This window comes from Bos grunniens, chromosome 19 (genome assembly GCF_055505025.1).
Source record: "Bos grunniens cultivar Pamir isolate PY7600 chromosome 19, Bosgru_T2T1.0, whole genome shotgun sequence".
Taxonomy (NCBI): Eukaryota; Metazoa; Chordata; class Mammalia; order Artiodactyla; family Bovidae; genus Bos; species Bos grunniens.
This window is the reverse complement of record NC_141183.1, coordinates 13,109,185-13,128,383: the sequence shown is the minus strand read 5'-3', so window position 1 is coordinate 13,128,383 and position 19,199 is coordinate 13,109,185. Positions and strand designations below refer to the sequence as shown.

Below are 19,199 nucleotides of genomic sequence, written 5' to 3'. Positions count from 1 at the left end.
GCTCCTCCCCAGGCTTGCCCTAGAGTGTGGCAGGAAGTCTCGCTCCAACCTGGAGCTCATGCACACCAAGAGGGGCTCTCTAAGGAAATTAACACAAAATCACCAGTACAAGTCCTGGGACAGAAGCAAATGCTTATTTGGAATGAGAAAAGAAATCACACATTTTATAAAGCATCCAAAATATCCAGGAAGTAACAATATTTTAAAATTAACTGACACCATGGATCATTCTCTTTTTTTTTTTGACTGCATAATTTCACTGTCTCCTCTTTGGTGGCCTCTTCAGACGACCACAAAAGAGCACAGAGAAATGTCATTCTTATGAAAGCACAAGCCTGGCTGGAACAAAACATTTATGATGGACCAGGATGGGCTTGGCCTGCTGGGGTGTGAAACAAGTGCTTTGACTCCCTACAAACACAGGAATTTCAGAAAATTCTAGTTTTCAACGTCTCACACGGAAAGAAAGATGGGCAGCAGGGGGTGGGAGTGAGGGTGGAGTTGGTGCAGCTATAATTGTGTCTGACTGCATCGTGGAGAGCAGTCCCGGAAGGGAAATGTGTGTTGACCAGCATGGGCGAGTACCACGGCCTCTGCCAACAATCTCACATCTTATACACCTCAGCTGACGCTGCCAGGCACCGAAGGACACGGGTCCCTTTCGTCCATCCCTTGAACCACACATCTCACAGCTTCCTGTCATGAAGCCAGAGAGCCCGCCCAGAGCAGGGGGCGGGTAGGGAAGAAATCTGTATCTGGAGGCCAGAATGGATTGCAAATGTAGTGGTCTAAAACAACAGCAATTAATTTTTTCACAATTCTGGAGGCCAGAAGTTCAAAACCAGCGTAGGGTTGGTGCTTCCTGGAGGCTCCGAGGGAGAACCTGTCCCAGGCTTCTTCCAGCTCCTGGTGGTGCCGGCGATGCGTGCTTCCTGGGCTTGTGACCACGTCTCCACACTCTCTGCCCCGTCACCGCATGGCCTTCTCCCAGTATCCAAAATCGTTTCTCCTTATAAGGACATCAGTCGTAACAGGATTAAGGCCTGACAGGATGGTTTCGTCTTGACTACATCTGCAAAGACCCTGACTCCAAATAAGGTTCCATTCACATTCCAGGTGGATATGAATTTGGAGGAGTACCGTTCACCCTTGGGCTTCCCTGGTGCCTCAGAGGTAAAGAACCCTCCTGCAACGCAGGAGCCGTAGGAGACGTGAGTTCGATCCCTGGGTCAGGAAAATCCCCTGGAGGAGAGCATGGCAATCCACTCCAGTATTCTTGCCTGGAGAATCCCATGGACAGAGGAACCTGGTGGGCTACGGTCCATGGGGTCACAAAGAGTCAGACACGACTGAAGTGACTAAGCACATACGTTTTCAACCTCAGCTCACCATTCCTCTCCCAGTTAGACAGCAAAACCTTCATCGATCTTAGAGACACTGGCACACCCATCAATAGACCTATCAAATCAACTAAATGTATCGTCAGGTCAATTTCCTCTGAGCCAGGCCTCAGAGATGCTCTGGGCCAGACTGAGGCCGCCTGACACGCAAGCAGACTGGAGAGAGACAGGGGTCAGGATCACTGCGGTTACACATCTTCACCAAGTTTTACATCATACGCGATGCCCCAGGCCTTGGGAGCGTCTGAGACCTGATTGTCAGAACCACATAGTAAAACCTCCTCGGCCCACTGGATAGGATGTTTCCAGGAGATGGTGTCCACCCTGTGTTCCAGCTCAAACCCCCTACACACAACTTCTAGATTTCGAGAGTGGATGGTTATTCCTATACAGCAGGTGCGATGGGCCCAGATCCTTGCAGGGCAGCACAGATCCCAGGTCAAAGACCCACCTCAGCCCCACATCCTGAAGCTTCCCCGAGAGTCTGCTGTGGGTCTCTCGACCATCAGAGCTGAGACTACCCCAAGCCTCTACCCCACAGTGGAACTTTCCAGCCCTGCCTCATACCACATTGCTGTGGGGTCAGCTCTGGGCTCTACAAGGCGGACACACCCAATTCAGGGTCAGTGGGTGCTCAGCCTGAAGAACACGCCGGGCAGTGCCCTACAGATGCCTGACTGATGTAACCACGTTAAGATCCAAAGACCCATGGACACCCCAGACTCAGTCCTGCTTAAGAGGAGATTTACCATCCTCTTTTATTCGCCGTGGGCCAAGAGGAAGACAGAGGAGGCGACTCAGCCTCCAGGCCCCAGTCCTCCAAACAAGGAGGGGATGCCAGCCCCAGTGGGCCCAGAACGCCTGGGGAGAAGCTGGCTGCTGTGGGAGCCTCCGCCCTGGGAGAGCTGCCACGCTTTCAGCCCCTCAACCCAGGGTCCCACAACTACAGACTGAGGCCCACGTGGTCACCAGTGTCCTGGCCTCCCTACAACACCCCAGGCTGGGAAGGACTGACCTCTCCACAACAGCCCCGGTGGCCATTAACAATGAATGAGGCCTTGGGCCTGGAGAGGAACAGTGGTGAGTGGCCCAGAGACTGAGACATGGGGCCCACTGCAGCATCAGGAGAAAGGGACACAAATACCTATAAGTGGGAGGGAAGTTCTCTGTCAGATGGATTTTTTCCCATCTGAGCCTCCAGGGAAGCCACAGAGTGACCCTCGAACATGCCTTTGCATCTGGCTGACCCTCCTCCAGTGTTTGGGGTTCCCAGCCACATCCCATGGCCACACAGACCAACTGGGTTTAACCCATTCATTTCCTTGGAATGTAGCAATTTTTTTTTCTTTTATAAAGTCTATGTGGGCAGCTAGCAGCTGAAACCAGATATAGCAAAATGTCCATCTCCCCATCATGGCTGAACGCCACCTATTCTTGCAAAGGGTTCTGGTTTCAGACCACCTGCCCTCCCAGTTCATGCTGAGCGTGCCCATCTCCCCATGTAGGAAGAGAGTGGCTGTGGGGTCAGGCCCCTTGTCTCACGGGTGCCTCAGGCAGGCAGGGTCACTGCAGGCTGGGTGGGGGGTGGCAAGTGAGGGGGCAGAAGGGACTGGGCGCCTGTCAGCACTGTCACTGAGAGTTGTTTGCCATCGATGGCTCCCTGCTTCCACCACTGGCAGAAAGCTCAGTCTTGTCACTTCCAGCAAGAGTCAGGCCGTGACCTCTGCCAGCAGCCCAGTGTGCCATGGGCGTGGCCCTGTTGGTGCTCCCTGCCCTGCTGCCTAGAGACATGTGGAAGTCGGGGTGCCTCTGGAGTTGGGGCCACAGGCTCCCCTGCTGGAAGGTTCCCAGGGAGGGAAGGCAGCAGCACGGCTCTGCTCAGATTCCCGCTGACTCGCACCCGCTGCCTCCTCAGTGCACAGGCGGGGGGAGGCACACCTTCCACCCTGGCTTTCAGGTGTCTGCGTGTCCCCCTGCCACCACCTGCAGGAGCGGATGCTGCCCTGTGAGCCAGGCTGGGGTTCCCCTGGTTCCCATGAGGCAGAGAGAGGGCCTGAGCCCTGTGACCTGGGCCCAGCTCCCAGCCCCTGCCTACCAGGCCACCGAGGGGACTTAGCAATCATGCTTCTGGGGTGCATGGATTAAGGAAAGTCTCTGATCCCAAAGGCCTGAGTGATGCTTAATGGTGAAACCTCCCACTCTAGCCCCACCTGAGAAACAGAGAGGGGGCCCCGTGGATATGGAATCCATTAGCCACAGACCTTCGCTTAAATACACCAAGCACCAAAGACGTAAACCTGAATGCTTCTGGTAGACTTTCTTTTTTTCTCTCACCACCTGTAAAAAGAGCATCTCCTTCAAAATATACATTCCAGGAAGCTAATAGAAAAGGCTGAGGATTAAACATTTTGGGCAAACCATAGCAATGCGACCTCAGTGACTGGCGGCCTGCCCTCATGGAGACCGGGCTTGTCACTGGCTGTCATCTGAGTGAATGGCTGAGGCGCTTGATGAATAACACGTGTTTTCAGTTAAAAACCATTTCTAAGGTTTATTTCAGTTTATTTGTTTTGAAGTCAGAGAAAACCCAAACTTGTACGGAATGAGCTGGGAGGTTCAGACATTCGAAACAGGCACAGGTCACACTCACTCAGCTTGCACTCCATGACGGTCCTGCCCACAGGCTGTAGACGGGCCTGCACTCGAGAAACCACAGGACGTATGTGGGCAGCTCTCGTCACCGCCATGGACCCTGTTGCTGGACACGGTGCGGGATGCCATGAGGGGACATCCTGAAGGGAATCACAAGGGGACCCAAAGAGGAGACACTATGAAGGGATAATCATGAGAGGATGCCACAAGGAGACACCATGAGGGAAACATCATGAGGGGATGCCATAAGAGGACACCATGAGGGCAGCCGTAAAGGGAACATCATGAGGAGCCGCCATGGGGGAACCGTTGGGTACACTATGAGGGGAACAGGATCAGGGACGCCACGAGGGGATAGTAAGGAGGAGACCCCGCGAGGAAAGAAACATCATCCGGGGAAGCCAGGAGGGAACAACCTGAGGAGATGCCATGAGGAGAGTATCAAGGGGAACAGCCATGTGGGGAGCTTGAGGGGAACTGTGAGAGGATTCTCTGAGGGGATATCAGGGGAGTGTGCCATGAGGGGACATTGACAGGTACACAAACGGCCCCACGGAGGCATAGCCACGCCTCCTACTTTATGCCCCTGTTCCTGCTGTGCGTTGTACTTTTGTTTAAAGACCCACGACTAGACAAAACCAGCACGTAAACACAAGACTGAATCACACCCATACATCTTTGGGTGGTGGGAGGATTATGGAAACTGAGGGATTCCAGGAACCCTTGGCCTGCCCCACTGGCCTGTGGCAGGGCCCTCAAGTTCCTGGGGATCCCAACGACACGGAGGAGCAGCCCTGGGGCGGCAGCATCTGCTCCCAGGCCTGGGACTTTGGTGCTGACTTACTGTTTGCCAATGGCATCCCCTGGTGGTGATTTCAGGCTGCATGGACTGGTGTGTCCCCACCCCAAACTGCAGCCTCCAGAAAGGAGCCCCAGCCCAATGCTGGCCTGGCTCTCATCAGAACCAAAACTAAGCGCCTGTCCTTGGAAACGCTGAGAACTCCCGACTCTGATCTGTCTGGCCTCTGTTTTCTGATCTGTGGAATCAGGATGCTGCATCCTCAGCGTCCATTGTTCTCTCCCGGCAGAGCCCTGTCTGGTGGGTTGGGAACATGAGGAAGCCATCTCCAGGCCAGCTCTGCTGCATCAGCAGCCCACAGAGGTGCTGTGAGTGTGCAGGTGTGTCACGTCTGTGAGTGCAGGTGTGCTGTGTCTAAGTGTGCATGCATGTGCCCCTGGTGTTAGGTGTGTTCCCAGGCCCTTGGAGCAGGTACCATGGTTCCTGGATCCCTCGTGCCTCGGCCAGGTCTAGTGACTGCAAGTCAATAGAAGACCTGATTAATAACCACAGGACCTTGAGATGCAGAGGGCTGGACCCCAAAGGCAGGAACCACAAACTTAGAGGACTGAGAACCAGATGTTGGCTAAGGCCACTTTTGGGAAGGATTTTCTGCTTATCTGTGATTTCCAAGGCTTCTAAAATGAACATGAACTTCTGTGGAAATAAGAAAACACACAACTTTAACATTCTCAGCCAGTCTGTAGCCTATGTCCACAGTCTGGGTGAAGCAGAGACACGGAGAAGCATCAAGAAGGGCAGAGGGGCGACCCATCCAGCCTTCCCCTGCAGATGGAAACCCCAGGCCATGCACAAGCCTGTGTGGGGTGGGGGTGTGTGGGTGCTATGTCTCTGTGCTGGGTTCGACAGCAAAGGGGCGGGGGGCGGTGTTAGGGAAATGACAACGGAGGAAGGCTTGTTCAGGTTTCAGAGGCTGGAGAGAAGGCCTCTGACTGACTTCTGATCTTGCCTGGACTATGTGCCTGCTTGCAAACACACAAATTGTTACCAGCAAGTCAAGGGGCACTTTGGATAAGAAAGGGCATGGGGCTTGGATTTTCTTGAGCCCCTGGAGTTCTGGCCAACTCCCTGGGGTCTGGGAAATCTCCTGACTCACAAGGTGAAACAAACAACAATGTAAAAGGTGAAGGAAAACCAGAGCTGCATTGTTGCACACCCACGGATGATGGTATCAGCTGCACCCTGGGATTCCAAGCGGGAGCCTCCAAAACCGCAACTTGAAGTCTCACCTGCGAGATGCGGACCTTTTCCCAATTGGGACTCCATATGGCTATTACCGAGGGACCTTCCAGCTCTGTTTAAGTCTGCATGTTGGTCGGCCCCATGTGGTGATGTATGTGCTGTTACTTTTCTCTATTGTTTCTATTTCTCTTCTTTTAAGGGCTGTATATTGAAATTAAGCCAAATATTCTTCTAGTAAATGTTGAAATTGTTTATTGTGTGAAAAGTGGTTTCTTTTGTTAATGAATCCTTCGAACCAAAAAGAAAAGTAAAACTTCCAGCAAAATGTTGAGGAGGGGGGGTGGCTCCGAGGTCACCCAGACAGATGTGATGTGACACCATCCTTGAGGACTGTTTTACCTCTTTCTGTGACAATTGAGATTCTCTGCAATCTCAACAGACCGAGCTGGCAGCATAGGTGCCCACGAACACTCCCTGCAATGCTGGGAAAAGTGATACTGCGGCAGGGGGTGATTTCCAAACTGGGTCCTGGGGCTCATCTTTGTACTAAGACTCCAAGAACAGTCATGCTTGTCTGGGGTTCATCCTGTGCCAGGCCGCACAGGACATGTGTGTGCTTACCACAGGGCATCCAACCCCGAGACAGTGGGAGGCCAGTGCCAAGAAACTTCAAACAGCCGAGTTCATGCCAGACTGGTGGGGCTCAGGGCCCCCACAGCTAGGTGTGGCCTCTCAGTGGACTCCAGCCTGGGTCAGGCCCCCTGAGAACTGGAGAAACAGAAGGTGCCGTGTCAGAGTCCAAGGCCCTGAATCCTCAGCCAAAGGTCACTCTCATGTGGAGAAACCTCTGCAGCCTGTTCAGGGTCTGGCGTTGACTGGTTCACACCCTGGGCATCTTGCCCTGAAAATGACAGTCTCTGCCCTAGCTTTTCGGTCGCCACCAGATAGATCCACGACTGAGTGTCGTTTCCACTTTGGCCCAGTCGCTTCATTCTTTCTGGAGCTGTTAGTAATTGCCCTCTGCTCGTCCTGCTTTTGCCCAGTATTATATTGGACACCTTCTGATCTGGGGGCGGGGTGGGGTGGGGTGCTCATCTGGTATCATATCTTTTGCCTTTGCATACTGTTCATGGGGTCCTCATGGCAAGAATACTGGGAGGAGTTTCCATTTCCTCCTCCATGGATCAATTTTGTCAGAACCCTTCACTATGTCCTGTCTCTTGTGTGGCCCCATGTGGCATGACTCACAGCTTCACTGAGTTACACAAGCCCCTTCACCACGACAGGGCTGGGATCTATGAAGGGGCTAAGAAGGTGTATGTGCCATAATCATGATGCTGGAGATTCTTAAAGGTGCTTTCTCAAACCGCTCAGCAGAGGCAGTGGCTGGTGTGCGCTCTTTTGGTGGATTTTGCTTCTTGGGATTTGGTGGCAATTCCTTTTCATTCTTTCCTGATTCTGCAGAAAGAGAAATTGTAGGAGCAAATCCTCGGAACACTCCAGCTTCTAGAAGCACAGTCTTCAGTACCCCGGCTCGTCTTTGCCACAGTAGAAAGGAGGGCACCATAGTGGTGACTCAGGAGTGAGCTGGGTAATCGGCCTGGTGGGTGGAGGTCACACCCTAAAACACAATCTCTTCCCATCCAAACCTTTCGAACAGGCTGAGTAATGGGGCAGAGTTACACGCTTCCCTGTGGAGGGATGGGGCCTGCCTGGGTGGGAGGAAAAGTGCCTTGTGCCAGCCACCCCACGTACAGCCCTTGGTTAAAGCTGCAAATTCTGCCTCTTTTTGGAAAGTAAGACTGTGGATGTTGGACTCTCTGGACTTTTGGGCTAAAATGTACTCACATACTCAGAGCCAGACGACACAGGAATTCTCTGTCAATTTAAATGCCATTCTCTCAGGAATCAAAGTTTAAAAGTCATTTAAAACAATGGCTTGGGGAAATAGGATTTGTGGGTCATCGAAGATGTTCCCCTTTAGCAACAGTCTCATAATTAGGAAAAGCGCTAAGAAAGAAGCTTTTAAACCATGTACGTGGTCTCCAATCTAAGCTGCGGGCAAATGAGACAAGGAAGCACATTGCCCAGATGCTAGGAAACCCAAAGGGAGAGGACCAGGAATGCGGTACAGGAGGTAATAGAATCACTCACTAATTAAAGCCATTGCTGCCACCCGACACCCAGGCTTGGCTTCCAAGCCACTGCTGGAGGAAACAGGAGACAGAATAGAAATGGCAAAAAGGGGCCAGGCAAGCTGCTACCCTGATTCTGGTCACTTGTGTTTGAAGGAGGAGGAGGAACTTGCTGCTTTCGCAATAGGTTGCCAAGCTCCACATTTCTTCCCTGTGATCTTGACACTCCAATGTGTCGTGATCCCAATATATCCTGGTGGATCACGGTGGATTTTTTTAGACCCTCATGATAAGGCCTCCCTGTCTCTGGAAACCCTTCCACACCTGTGCCGTTGGCGCCCTCTGCAGGCTAGCTCAGTGACTTACAGGTTCATCATGCCCTCGCCCCGCAGGGGACAGGTGTGCTTTCCAGGCTCCCCTAAGGAAACTGGTCAAAGGAATGTCTCCAAATAAAACCTGGCAGGGAAAGTGCATCAGATGTCGGGTGGGTGAGTAGGAGGAGAAGAGAGAGATGAAGAAAGGTTGTGAGTTGATGGCCAGGGCAGGACGGTGGCAGCAGCCAGCCCGAGGAATCGCAGGAGACCTCACGGAGAGACCTCAGCCCAGACGACCCCTTTTCCCTGGCCAGCAGGTGGGGGCCCGTTCCTCCAGCTCTGGTTTCCTTTTGTGTGTGCTGAGGCTCCAGTATCTTCCACCCCTCCAACCACTGGGACTTAGAACTGAAATAGAAACCCAAATCTCACTTTTCCACCATGAGGACAGGTTAACCTGAAGCCCCTCAAAGGAAACATGAATCAGAAAGTCAGAAGGCTTTAGCTCTAATGAAAGAAAAACGTGAGTCCTCTGGGCGTCTCTGGCCTTGACTCGCCCAGTGCTGTGCTGTGCTGTGGTCTGCCCTGACTGTGTGTCCTGCAGGGTGATAGAGAGAGCTCTGGCCACTGATCAGCCGTTGAAGCTAGGGGCCCTTCTCCCTCTGGGCTCCAGCCACAGGGGAAGGTTTTGCCTCTGGGAGGGCTGGCCACCGTGCCTGCTTGTGGAGTGGGGTTGGACCCACCTGAAACAAATCTGTGGCCACCAGGTTTGTGAGGAGTGGGCCAGCATGGGGCATGGCTCCTGGACACCTCCCCCCGTGTGGTCCAGGAGCAGCAGCAGCTGGTGAGCAGCACACAGCATCGCCGCTGTCCAGACCTGAAGAACAAAGCCACATGTGACCAGGTGCTCCAGGGATGCACAGGCAGGAGACAGGGTCAATCACAGCAGGCACAGTCCTGAGATCTGATGTGGTCTCCTGTGTGTTTATGAGTGGCGGACTGCCCTCTCTTCTGCAGCAGTGCTTAATTCTAAAGTTAAATTCTAAAGTTCTCCTGACAATTTTAACTCTAAACCTGTCATGGAGCTTTATTCATTGTCTGACTCCAGGATAGCAGGGATTGCTCCCAGCCCCGTGGCTCCATGGCATGCACCATGTGAGCCTACGTGAGCCCGTGTTTGTGAGAGCGCCTGGCTGTGGGTCAAGTCGAGCCCGAGGGCAGTGGCCACCGTCATGGGCCAGGTGGGCTAACGGAAGTGCACGGTGAGCCCAGCAGGACAGCACCGGGTGCTTTGGGGCAGCCTCCAGCCACACTGAGCTCCAAGGTCTAGTCACTCTGCAGAGCCTCAAAGCTATCTAAGTAAAGTCTAAACAAAAGACAAAAAAGAAAAAGATACATGCAAGTTGTGTTGAAGTCTGTTTTGAGAAAAAGGTGTAGATCTGGGTTGGAAGAGACACGGGGCAAAAGTGATCCAGGCGCTCCCTATCCTCCGTGAACTGCCCTGCAACATGACAGCGACACGTGCAGCCAGGGCAGGCCCTGTAAGGTATAGTTCAGGCCAAGGCAGAAAAAGGAAAGACGACCTCAACAGACGTTCAATTCAGGTCAGTTCAGTTGCTCAGTCGTGTCCGACTGTTTGCGACCCCATGAATCGCAGCACGCCAGGCCTCCCTGTCCATCACCAACTCCCGGAATTCACTGAGACTCAGGTCCATTGAGTCAGTGATGCCATCCAGCCATCTCATCCTCTGTCATCCCTTTCTCCTCCTGCCCCCAATCCCTCCCAGCATCAGAGTCTTTTCCAATGAGTCAACTCTTCGCGTGAGGTGGCCAAAGTACTAGAGTTTCAGCTTTAGCATCATTCCTTCCAAAGAAATCCCATGGCTGATCTCCTTCAGAATGGACTGGTTGGATCTCCTTGCAGTCCAAGGGACTCTCAAGAGTCTTCTCCAACACCACAGTTCAAAAGCATCAATTCTTCGGCGCTCAGCCTTCTTCACAGTCCAACTCGCACATCCATACACGACCACAGGAAAAACCATAGCCTTGACTAGATGGACCTTTGTTGGCAAAGTAATGTCTCTGCTTTTGAATATGCTATCTAGGTTGGTCATAACTTTCCTTCCAAGGAGTAAGCGTCTTTTAATTTCATGGCTGCAGTCACCATCTGCAGTGATTTTGGAGCCCAAAAAATAAAGTCTGACACTGTTTCCACTGTTTCCCCATCTATTTCCCATGAAGTGATGGGACCGGATGCCATGATCTTCGTTTTCTAAATGTTGAGCTTTAAGCCAACTTTTTCACTCTCCACTTTCACTTTCATCAAGAGGCTCTTAAATTCCTCTTCAGTTTCTGCCATAAGGGTGGTGTCATCTGCATATCTGAGGTTATTGATATTTCTCCCGGCAATCTTGATTCCAGCTTGTGTTTCTTCCAGTCCAGTGTTTCTCATGATGTACTCTGCATATCAGTTAAATAAGCAGGGTGACAATATACAGCCTTGACGTACTCCTTGTCCTATTTGGAACCAGTCTGTTGTTCCATGTCCAGTTCTAACTGCTGCTTCCTGACCTGCATACAGATTTCTCAAGAGGCAAGTCAGGTGGTCTGGTATTCCCATCTCTTTCAGAATTTTCCACAGTCTGTTGTAATCCACACAGTCAAAGGCTTTGGCATAGTCAATAAAGCAGAAATAGATGTTTTTCTGGAACTCTCTTGCTTTTTCCATGATCCAGCAGATGTTGGAATTTGATCTCTGGTTCCTCTGCCTTTTCTAAAACCAGCTTGAACATTAGGAGGTTCATGGTTCACATATTGCTGAAGCCTGGTTTGGAGAATTTTGAGCATTATTTTACTAGCATGTGAGATGAGTGCAATTGTGCAGTAGTTTGAGCATTCTTTGGCATTGCCTTTCTTTGGGACTGGAATGAAAACTGACCTTTTCCAGTCCTGTGGCCACTGCTGAGTTTTCCAAACTTGCTGGCATATTGAGTGCAGCGCTTTCACAGCATCAGGTTACTTTTATTCAGGCAAGGAGGGGCGACAGTCGGCCTAATGACCAGGCTGAGCTTGGAGAGGGATCAGGGAGGCTCCGTATTTATAGGGAGGTTTGTGGAGGTGATAAGGGAAATGGTAATCAGGCGGGATGTTTTGGATAGTTTTTAGTTGAGATGGCATTGTAGTTGGGCAGGGGGTGATAAGTCTTCTGGGCAGGTGTAGGGGGTGGAAGGTTTCTGGACAGGGGGTGATAAGTCCCAGATAGATGCAACCAGCCTGGAGCATCAGGGCGGGACCTAAAGTTCTGTTTTGTTTTCCCTGAAGTTAGATGATTCAGCAAGGGCCTTTGAGACTCTTGTTTTCTTTTCTTGGCCCAAAAGACTCCTTCATTCCAGACCTGAAATCATTGTAAAAAAATGGGAAAAAGGGTGCCATATCTCTCTGGCTACTTCTTGCTGGATTGGGGCAACGAGTTGGGTCTGGAATGGAGGATCGTCCTAGGGCCCAGGGTCTCCTTTTTCTGAGCTTGGGGTGAGGCTCTCGAGAAGAAAAATGGTGTTGACTTGATCTCGAGAGATGGCCCGAATGCATTCTTGGAGAAACCTTTGAAAGAGATTGAAGAAACAGGGTCCAAATAAGAGGAATAGAATGATAAGTACCAGTGGTCCCAGGAGGGAGCAACCAAGGGAACTGCTTTCGGGGACTGTAAAGGTTTTGTAACTCTTTTCTGCGGCGTTCAATTCTGTCTAAGTTCTTTGACTCTGCCCTGGACTACGCCCGTTTCATTAACAAAATAGCACCACTCTTCTCCTAGGAAAAGGCAGGTCCCTCCCTTTTCTGTGGTGAGAAGGTCCAGGGCTCGCCTATTTTGAAGAGCCACAGAAGCTAATGAGTTAATTGGTCTTTGGATTGAAAGGAAGGACTCCAGTCCCTGCTCCATGTCTTCATTAAGTTCTTGGGACAGCTTGTAGTAGAATTGGGCAGAGGTCGTGCTGCCTCCAATCCTGGTGCCTAGGGCTGCTGCTCTGCCAGTCCCAATCAGGAGGGGGCTATGACGGCTCGTCTTTTCCTGTGGGAAAGTTCCCCTTATGGGGAAACTCTTGTTCTCCCTCTTCTTCTTTGAGGAATGTTAGGCCCGGGGTCAGGAAGACCAAGATGCAAGGTCCAGGGGGTCCAACGGGAGACACGAATATGTGCAGGTCCCGCAGAGAGAGAGGACTCCCGGATGGTGCAATTGTGTGTGCTGGTCCAGAGAACCCAAGTGGAACAGAAGGAGGGAGCGGAGTTTGTAAGACCAGTGTAGTTGGGACTAGACTAGTTGATACAGGTTAGGTTTGAAGAGGCTGAGAGAAGGACATTGTCAGAGACTGGCCCAATGAGTTGTGTAGCTTTTTGTTGGGAAGGGGAGGTGTAGTTGCCCTGTAAAGGCCAGGTTGAAGGTAAAGGAATTGTTATGACGGTGAGGGAGACAGTGACATGCATATCTAAGACTGGGGTGTGTGTTGTGTGTACTGGAAGAATTGGAAGGAAGAGTTGAGAAGGCGGGTAAGGTGCTGGTTGCCAGAGGGACGTTTTAGGACAGGCCGTAACTGGGAAAGGAGGTCTAGGCGTTTATAAGGCTCAGGGGTCGCCTGTACCTGGGAAATTATGTTCTTGATGACTTGTTCTTGTTTCTTTTCCCGATTTTGATCTAGTACCCCGCCCCCGTCTGAGTACCCCCAGTGGGTAATGGGATAGAAACATATGTTTCTTCCATTTGGCTTATGGCAGGTACTCACGAAATTCCCTCTCTGTTGTACTTGAACAGTGAGTAGGAATTTGGACTTCCCGCCCCTGAGGTTCATGGTGCATGGTTTTGGAGCTGTATTATAACATGAGGAATGTACATAGGAATAAATGTCAGAGCAGGGGCAGGGAGTAGCCAGAAGGCTGGGGAGTGCAGCAAGGATGAGGAGCAGAGGAGTCATGGGCTGTTAGTTAGGCAGTGCAGAGGAAATAGCACCCTAGGAGTAGAACACAGCTAGCAACGTAGGCGATACCCACAGAAAGACGAAGGGTAGGTGGCCAGTCCTGAGGGAGACAGTTACTAGGCCTACAGCAAGGATTAAGCTTAAGAGTGCTGTTATAGTTAGAGAGACAGGGAGAGGCCAGTGAGGGCGAGGGGGAAAAGGCCCCAAGTTGGTGGTGGTTTGAGTCTAAGGAGTAACAGTGTTTTTTAGGATGTAGAATGATGTAGAGAATGAGAGTAAAGAAATCAATTTCGTCTGGAGTCAGGTTGTAGGAGGATCCCTGGAGCCACAGTTGAGATACCAGTGTAGTCAGGTCTTTGGAGGAGGTTCCTGTCGGGGCGCTGGTCCAGAGGTCTTGAAGTAGTTGGGTCAGGAACAGTTGCAGGCTAAGAGTCCAGGTCATTCAGTGTCTTCTTCGATGGTGGACAGAGGTTGTCGCTGGATGAATTTTAAGGAGGTGGGTCCTGTGAGGGAGACCCGATAGGTGTCATTTAAGGAGGGCAGCGCAGGATTGGAGTAGACCCGTTTTAGGCGAGACGGGTGTACCCAGGAGGTGACCTTCTCGAGTTTATCTGTAGTTGAGGTGTGGAGGATGATTTTGAATGGTCCCTGCCACTTTGGGGTTAGGTCACCCTGGGGATTATCAGACAGATAGACCGTGTCCCCAATTTGTAAAGGAGGCAGGGAGGCTTGGGGGTCAGGGGCAGGAAAGTTGTGGTTGACGTATTTCCAGAGGCCATTGCGGAGTTCCGCCAGCAGAGGGGCGTGTAAGAAGCTTGGTATGGGAGGAGGTTCAGGGTGGCGTCCAGAAGGGAGCATGGGCCTTCCACACATCTCCTCAAAGGGGCTCAGCCCCAGGGGCTTTCTGGACAAAGCCCGTATTCAGAGGAAAACAATTGGCACAAGTTTAGTCCAATCCAGATGTACTTCGAGGGTTAGTTTGGTAAGGATTTCTTTGATTTTTCTATTCATCCTTTCTACCTTTCCTGAGGACTGGGGACTGTATGGAATGTGAAATTTCCAGGGTATCTGTAAGAATTGGACAAGTTGTTGGGTGACCTCGGACGTAAATTTCGGGCCATTATCAGACTGTAGGGATGAAGGCAGGCCACACCTGGGATAATTTTTGTGAGGAGGATTTGGGTCCCGGTGTGGGCTCTTGTGTTTGTGGTGGAAAATGCTTCTACCCAGCCCGAAAAGGTGTCCACAAGGACCAGGAGGTATCTGACTCTGGACCGGGGGCATATGAGTACAGTCTATCTGCCAGTCCTGTGTTGGGAGGCTGCCTCGCATTTGATGGGTTGGAAAGGATGTCGGTTTAAGGTTGGAATTGGGGTTAGTACATTGACATGTTTGACAGGAGCAGGTAAGGTTATCTAAATATTGTTGGTCAGCATTGGATATGGGGAAGTGGTTACAGAGGAACTGTTGGAGTGTCTTGGATGAGGGATGAAAAAGTGAGTGTAGATAAGAGAGGATTTCTGTGGTGGTGAGAGAAAAAAAGAAAGTCTACCAGAAGCACCCCAGGTTTACATCTTTGGTGCTTGGTGTATTTAAGCGAAGGTCTATGGCTAATGGATTCCATATCCGCGGGGCCCCCTCTCCGTTTCTCAGGTGGGGCCAGAGTGGGAGGTGTCATCCAGATCAGCATCCCTCAGGTCTTTAGGATCAGAGACATTCCTTAACCCATGCAGCCCAGAAGCATGAACCCTAAGTCCCCGTCGGTGGCCTGGTAGGCAGGGGCGGGGAGCTGGGCCCAGGTCACAGGGCTCAGGCCCTCTCTGTGCCTCATGGGAACCAGGGGAACCCCAGCCTGGCTCACAGGGCAGCATCCGTTCCTGTAGGTGGTGGCAGGGGGACGCGCGGCCACCTGAAAGCCAGGGTGGAAGGTGTGCCTCCCTCCGCCTGCGCACTGGGGAGGCAGCGGGCGCGATTCAGTGGGATTCTGAGCAGAGGCGTGCTGCTGCCTTCCCTCTCTGGGAACCTTCCAGCAGGGGAGCCTGTGGCCCCAACTCCAGAGGCACCCTGACTTCCACATGTCTCTAGGCAGCAGGGCGGGGAGCACCAACAGGGCCACGCCCAGGGGCACACTGGACTGCTGGCAGAGGTCACGGCCTGACTCTTGCTGGAAGTGACAAGACTGAGCTTTCTGCCAGTGGTGGGAGCAGGGAGCCATCGATGGCAAACAACTCTCAGTGACAGTGCTGACAGGCGCCCAGTCCCTTCAGCCCCCTCACTTGCCACCCCCCACCCAGCCTGCAGTGACCCTGCCTGCCTGAGGCACCCGTGAGACAAGGGGCCTGACCCCACAGCCACTCTCTTCCTACATGGGGAGATGGGCACGCTCAGCATGAACTGCGAGGGCAGGTGGTCCGAAACCAGAACTCTTTGCAAGAATAGGTGGCTTTCAGCCGTGAAGGGTAGGTGGACATTTTGATATATCTGGTTTCAGCCGCTAGCTGCCAACATAGACTTTATGAAAGAAAAACAAATTGCTACATTCCACGGAAATGAATGGGTTAAACCCAGTTGGTCTGTGTGGCCATGGGATGTGGCTGGGAACCCCAAACACTGGAGGAGGGTCAGCCAGATGCAAAGGCATGTTCAAGGGTCACTCTGTGGCTTCCCTGGAGGCTCAGATGGGAAAAAATCCATCTGACAGAGAACTTCCCTCCCACTTATAGGTATTTGTGTCCCTTTCTCCTGATGCTGCAGTGGGCCCCATGTCTCAGTCTCTGGGCCACTCACCATTGTTCCTCTCCAGGCCCAAGGCCTCATTCATTGTTAATGGCTACCGGGGCTGTTGTGGAGAGGTCAGTCCTTCCCAGCCTGGGGTGTTGTAGGGAGGCCAGGACAATGGTGACCACATGGGCCTCAGTCTGTAGTTGTGGGACCCTGGGTTGAGGGGCTGGAAGCGTGGCAGCTGTCCCAGGGCCGAGGCTCCCACAGCAGCCAGCTTCTCCCCAGGCGTTCTGGGCCCACTGGGGCTGGCATCCCCTCCTTGTTTGGAGGACTGTGGCCTGGAGGCTGAGTCCCCTCCTCTGTCTTCCTCTTGGCCCAGGGTGGATAAAAGAGGATGGTAAATCTCCTCTTAAGCCTGGACCCTGACCCCGAGGGCTCAGAGGTGCTTGAAGAGGAGACAGATCTGGGCAACCAGAAAGAGGAAGACGTTTCTCTGTCCTGGCAGCCTTGGGCTAGAGGGCCAAGCTTCCAGTGTTGGCCCAAAGCCACATGCATGTGTGCCGGGTGTGTGCGTGTGGTTCACGCGTGGACCAAGTGCGGCCAGACAGCCCCAAGAGATTTCTTCCCTGGAGACCCCCTCCTCTGACTGGACACTCCTGTGCTGATGGTTCAGGGTCCTGGGTGGGGTTTTGGGTTGGGGTGGATTAGGTTTGCTGGGTGACCGCCCCTGGGCTGTCCACCTACCTACAGACACTTCTTGCATGAGGGTGTATCTATTTCAAGGGCAGAATCTTGCCAAAGGCCCAGAGGATCCTAGCAAAATTGTTGGCAGGAACCAATAAAAGCGTCTGACTTGTCAAACACACCCCATTCCAACCTCGTCCTGCCTTTGTTCATCACCAGCACTCCCTGGGCGCCCGCGTGTGCCAGCGCCAGTGCCAACGGCAGAGGGTGAGATGAACGAGAGCCCCGGGGAACGGAAATGACTCCAGGGAAGGACGAGCAGACCTGCGGCAGGACACACAGCACCTGTTGGAAGAGGGGTGCCGAACCTCAGGGGCCACAGGAGTAAAGGACAGGAGGTGAGAGAGGGACAGGTGGCATATCTGGGAACAGGGTTCCAAGCAGAGGCATCAGCACACGCATGGTCCCCAGGGCCAGAGAATGCCTGGGGTTTCTGAGGGCCTGAAAGAGGGCCAGTGTGGCTGAGGAGGAGCAAGGAGGGCCTGGGGGGAAGGGTCTTTAGGGCACTGCAAGGACTCAGAGCTAAACTTCCTTTAGAGAAATCCTTGAACATACAGATAAGCAACAAGTCGAAAATTAAAATTAGTCAAAGACCCAGACACAGTATTTCTTTCTAGGTTTCCTGCCTTGGGTGTGCAGGGGCTGAATGACTTAATGTGAGCCCGTCCCACCGTAATAGCAATATTAAAATGACCTTTGAATGACTTTCAAAGCATCAACACCTTTGGTTTGTTTTAGGCAAAATGGAACCAATTTCCACGGCCCCCAAAGCATGGCGGTCCTGCGTGCCGTGCCCACTGTGTCTGAGGGGCCTGGCCCAGGGGGTGGAACAAACCCAGCATTTCTGGCACGAACCTTTCTTTAACCTGGGAGATGCAAATACGGTCAGTTCTAGACCTGGACTCTGGGTGCCAGCGAAGCTGTTCTGGGATCGTTACCCTCCTGTGAGGACAGTCGCCAGGCACCGTGCATTGATCCAACCTGAGATTCTTCAAGGTGAGTGAGGACTCCCAGATATCTGGCCTTCTGCATGTATTTGGACTCCTTTTTTTTTTTTTTAATATATATTTATTTGGCTGTGTCGGGTCTCATGGGCTCTCTAGTTGTGGCATGTAGACTTAGCTGCCACACAGCACTTGGGATCTTAATTCCCTCACCAGGGATCAAACCCGCATCCCCTGCATTGCAAGACAGATTCTTAACCACTGGACCACCAGGGAAGCCCTCGTTGGACTTTTTAGCTTATGAGACTCACAGCAGCTTCTTCAGATTTTTATTTTCTTCACTTAAGGATATATTTCTCAGCTCATTTGATGATTCACTACTAGGTTTAGTGTAGTCATCTTGAGGATTAGCAATGTGGACGTTTTGCAAAGCACAGAAGGTAGCACTTCTAGAAAAACCCTCTTTTTTCCCATTATATGTACCTTTTAGGAAAGTTATGACCCACCTAGATAGCATATTCAAAAGCAGAGACACTACTTTGCCATCAAAGGTTTGTCTAGTCAAGGCTATGGTTTTCCCTGTGGTCATGTATGGATGTGAGAGTTGGACTGTGAAGAAGGCTGAGCACCAAAGAATTGATGCTTTTGAACTGTGGTGTTGGAGAAGACTCTTGAGAGTCCCTTGGACTGCAAGGAGATCCAACCAGTCCATTCTGAAGGAGATCAGCCCTGGGTGTTCTTTGGAAGGAATGATGCTAAAGCTGAAACTCCAGTACTTTGGCCACCTCATGCGAAGAGTTGACTCATTGGAAAAGACTCTGATGCTGGGAGGGATTGGGGGCAAGAGGAGAAGGGGACGACAGAGGATGAGATGGCTGGATGGCATCACTGACTCGATGGACGTGAGCCCGAGTGAACTCCGGGAGTTGGTGATGGACAGGGAGGCCTGGCGTGCTGCGATTCATGGGGTCGCAAAGAGTCGGACACGACTGAGCGAGTGATCTGATGTGATCTGATCTGAGGAACATATTCTGTGAACCACCAACCAGCTCTATCTTTAAAGGAACTTCTCTATGCTGAAAAGAAAAGGCCACAACGAGAAACAGGAAAAGGATGAAATAAGAGGGCTCACCAGTAAATGCAAACATGCAGTAGAAGTAGGACACCATCCACGCACACAAACAAGAGGTCAAAACCAGTAATCACGAGAGGAGGAGAGGACGCATGCAAGACATTCGGAATGCACTGGAAAGAAGAGATCAGCAACTGAAAACACTCATGCAC

At 51.9% G+C, this 19,199-nt stretch overlaps 1 pseudogene across 1 annotated transcript; it reads right to left on the bottom strand.

Moving 5' to 3' along the window:
* Positions 1-9,942: 9,942 nt before the first annotated feature.
* Positions 9,943-14,003, bottom strand: LOC147351292 (syncytin-1-like; annotated as a pseudogene). Its single transcript, XR_015147376.1, has one exon. The product of XR_015147376.1 is annotated as a syncytin-1-like (transcript).
* Between the last annotated feature and the right edge of the window lie 5,196 nt (positions 14,004-19,199).